Consider the following 5,051-nt stretch of genomic DNA (forward strand, 5'->3'; position numbering starts at 1 on the left):
TGTTAGCATGGGATTATATGTTAGTGTTAGCATTGGACTATATGTTAGTGTTAGCATGGGACTATATGTTAGTGTTAGCATGGGACTATATTTTAGTGTTAGCATTGGATTATATGTTAGTGTTAGCATGGGACTATATGTTAGTGTTAGAATGGGACTATATGTTAGTATTAACAAGGAACTATATGTTAGTGTTAGCATGGGATTATATGTTAGTATTAGCAAGGGACTATATATTAATGTTAGCATGGGACTATATGTTAGTGTTAGCATGGGACTATATGTTAGTGTTAGCATGGGACTATATGTTAGTGTTAGCATGAGACTATTTGTTAGTGTTAGCATGGGACTATATGTTAGTGTTAGCATGAGACTATATGTTAGTGTTAGCATGGGACTATATGTTAGTGTTAGCATGGGACTATAAGTTAATGTTAACATGGGACTAAATGTTAGTGTTAGCATGGGATTATATGTTAGTGTTAGCATTGGACTATATGTTAGTGTCAGCATGGGACTATATTTTAGTGTTAGCATTGGATTATATGTTAGTGTTAGCATGGGACTATATGTTAGTGTTAGAATGGGACTATATGTTTGTGTTAGCATTAGACAAGATGTTAATGTTGGCATTGGACTATATGTTAATGTTAGCATTGGACTATATGTTAGTATTAGCAAGGGACTATATGTTAGTGTTAGCATGCAACTATATGTTAGTGTTAGCATGGGACTATATGTTAGTGTTAGCATGGGACTATATGTTAGTATTAGCAAGGGACTATATGTTAGTGTTAGCATGCGACTATATGTTAGTGTTAGCATGGGACTATAAGTTAATGTTAACATGGGACTAAATGTTAGTGTTAGCATGGGATTATATGTTAGTGTTAGCATTGGACTATATGTTAGTGTCAGCATGGGACTATATTTTAGTGTTAGCATTGGATTATATGTTAGTGTTAGCATGGGACTATATGTTAGTGTTAGAATGGGACTATATGTTTGTGTTAGCATTAGACAAGATGTTAATGTTGGCATTGGACTATATGTTAATGTTGGCATTGGACTATATGTTAATGTTAGCATTGGACTATATGTTAGTATTAGCAAGGGACTATATGTTAGTGTTAGCATGCAACTATATGTTAGTGTTAGCATGGGACTATAGGTTAATGTTAGCGTGGGACTATATATTAATGTTAGCATTGGATGATATGTTAATATTAGCAAGGGACTATATATTAATGTTAGCTTGGAACTATATGTTAGTGTTAGCATGGAACTATATGTTAGTGTTAGAATGGGACTATATGTTAGTATTAACAAGGAATTATATGTTAGTGTTAGCATGGGATTATATGTTAGTATTAGCAAGGGACTATATATTAATGTTAGCATGGGACTCTATGTCAGTGTTAGCATTGGACTATATGTTAGTATTAGCAAGGGACTATATGTTAGTGTTAGCATGGGATTATATGTTAGTATTAGCAAGGGACTATATATTAATGTTAGCATGGAACTATATGTTAGTGTTAGCATGGGACTATATGTTAGTGTTAGCATTAGACTATATGGTAATGTTGGCATTGGACTATATGTCAGTGTTAGCATTGGACTATATGTTAGTATTAGCAAGGGACTATATGTTAGTGTTAGCATGGGATTATATGTTAGTATTAACAAGGGACTATATATTAATGTTAGCATGGAACTATATGTTAGTGTTAGCATGGGACTATATGTTAGTGTTAGCATGGGACTATATGTTAGTATTAGCAAGGGACTATATGTTAGTGTTAGCATGCGACTATATGTTAGTGTTAGCATGGGACTATAGGTTAATGTTAGCGTTGGACTATATATTAGTGTTAGCATGGGATTATATGTTAGTATCAGCAAGGGACTATATATTAATGTTAGCATGGAACTATATGTTAGTGTTAGCATTGGACTATATGTAAATGTTAGTATTGGACCATGTAGTTTGCAGATTTATCACACTTTCACAACCCTTTCAATCACATCTTTTGAGGCTCTGTCACCAAACCTCTGATTAGCCTAGTAACTCATCTTGTCAACTCCTAAATGGTAAACTTGATGCATGTTATATATTTCTTCATCAATACTTGAAACTTCCTCCGCTGCTACGCCCACACATGATACTAGAGGTTTCGGCCACTTTTTGTTCACCCTTGTTAAAACATCAGCACGATTGTCCGCTGACTTGACCAAGGACATTTGTAGCGTGATGCCATATTCTTCTACCATTTGCGCAATAACCCCAAGCCGCCTTTTGAATATCATTTCTGAAAATCCACTGACTTTGGGGCGATGGCTTTCTGTGATAATGGAATTAACCCAGTTATACACTGATAATGGGTCAGTGACAATCGTAGCTTGTTTTACTTCCCACTTTATTGCAAGATCTAATCATTTAAGTACGGCTTCAAGTTCAGCTACATTTATATGCATACTGTCATCAATTTTCCTTAGCCATGATGCATCTTCTACAATGCTACTTTCCATTTCTATGCACACACCAATAGCTATAGAGCTCGCATCACACCAGACCTTGCAACACTCATCTCTATTCACAGACCATTTGCCTTGCACTGGGTCATGTCTTGTTACCCTATTTAGTGTTTCATCTAACATCTGCAGCACTTCTTTTGCTATTGCATTATCCCACTTGCCATCAGCAGCACACCGCTTCATGTAGCTGCATGCGACTCTTAGCCAGCCAGCTACTGGGTAGTGACCAATCAGTTTACCACACACAGAAAACAAATCTCTTTTTGTACGAATGCTTTCTACTGTTGGCACAGCTGAGTCACGTTGCCATGTACATATACCTTTTTTACTGATTGTCACGCGAAGCCCTAGAACACGCGCTTCACGTAAATCGACAGGCTCTTTTGTGACTAGACCAAACTTTAACAAGTGGCTGCGCACAACTTCGACTGGCACTACTGACTTATTTACTAAAATAATATCAATATAATGATCAGTACCAGCAGCAACCGTAGGATCAAGTGACAACACTGTTGACAATATTTTTGACATAATCTCAACATCTGTAAAAATGACAATAGTTCCGCAGACTCAGATACTGAGAGTGACAGTGATCATGACAACGAAAATACTGCAGTGGGTAATACCAGACCAATTAGAGACAGGCGACATCCAGAAAGATATGGAGAATTTTATGAACACTAGAGCCATGTTTGGGTTGTTACGATTTGTATTGTCAGTTCAGATATACATGTATGTTATGCTAGTATGTAATCTATTAATATTTTCTGATTACCCTGGTTGTGATATATAAATCAAGGGGTGATGTAGTTTGCATCGTATTATGTAATGTATTATGTAACACCCTAGTTGTCATGTAGCTAGAACTAATGGTGCGTTTACACTGGCCGACACCGACTCCAATTAGCTGCCAATACCCGACTCAATAATCCCTCAAGCAAGCATTGATGAAAATACATGCATAGTGTCAAGGTGTACATTTTGTGATTGCTCTAATAAACCACAGACGATATGTTAGTGTTAGCATGGGACTATATGTTAATGTTGGCATTGAACTATATGTTAGTATTAGCATGGGGCTATATGTTAGTGTTAGCATTGGACTATATGTTAATGCTAACATTGGACTACATGTTAGTGTTAGCATGGGACTATATGTTAGTGTTAGCATGGGACTATATGTTAATGTTGGCATTGAACTACATGTTAGTATTAACATGGGACTATATGTTAGTGTTAGCATTGGACTATATGTTAGTGGTAACATTGGACTATATGTTAGTGTTAGCATGGGACTATATGTTAGTGTTAGCAATAGACTATATGGTAATGTTGGCATTGGACTATATGTCAGTGTTAGCATGGGACTATATGTTAGTATTAGCATGGGACTATATGTTAGTGTTAGCATGGGACTAACTAGCTAGCCAGCTCTACAAACAAATCATATGAACTTTTTTCAACTTATGAAAAAAGCTACATATATGCTGAACTTGATTTTTACATATTTTTAATGTCCAGAACACAAAACTATGTATTTCAAAGCAACATTGCTCCTGTCTATATTTGAAAAGATATACACTGCAATGCTTAGTAACTATGTAGTCATTAGAACTTAGCTTTTAAAATATTTGTTAGAGACATACTTCAAATAGAGGGCTCTGTGAAGAATATATATTTAGCTATTTAAAAATCAATCCGTCTGTATATTAGGCTGGTCCATCTACACTTTCCTTTAGTTCTGTAGTTGGACTGTTTTGTAGAGGCGCTTCGTTTTGTCTAACTTGACTAATGCTGATTTTTTTTTAACATAGCAAGGCATCATTCTCTCTTTTACCTATTTTATGTCTGCTTAAGGTAAGATAAAGCACCTAACCTTATAATTTTACCTGAAAACCCTTCATTGTAAAAGCATGCAGATATTTGTTTCCTGACGTTGCTTTCACATCGGAAGTGTGAAGAGATAGATGCCGTTGTTTTCTTTGAATAATGTTAATTTTCAAATAATATCGCAAGATATTATTAATCTTCTTACTACGGATCAAGTAGGCCTATTGTAACTGTGCATACTTAGAGTTGTCAATGCAAGTACTTACAGTAGTCACTGTAAGTACTTACAGTACTTATAATACTCGCAGTACTTATTATTTACAGCATTCACTCCAGGTATTGTATGTAAGGCAATTGTACGTTACTAAGTAAGCAACTGAAGTGTCTACGAACTGGTAAAGCTGCCTTGCTCGCAAATTTCTCTCAAAAATTGTTGGGCCGTACTAGCATGTGAGGCATTTTAGCCTGGCAATGCCTTTACATTGGAACTGTTTTAATTTCCTAACTCAGACCAGCCAATGTGTAAAGTTGGGTTCTTTTTAGTCATTGACCCTCTCAAGTCTTTCAAACCTTGGCAAGATAAGTCAATGTGTAGTTTTTTGTCTCTGGCAGATTTAGGCAGGCAAGATTGATAATACCGGCTTGGTTTATACTACGCTGTTTTTTAGATGTTGGAGGCCTTG

The sequence above is a fragment of the Watersipora subatra genome, chromosome 7 (genome assembly GCF_963576615.1).
Source record: "Watersipora subatra chromosome 7, tzWatSuba1.1, whole genome shotgun sequence".
Classification (NCBI taxonomy): Eukaryota; Metazoa; Bryozoa; class Gymnolaemata; order Cheilostomatida; family Watersiporidae; genus Watersipora; species Watersipora subatra.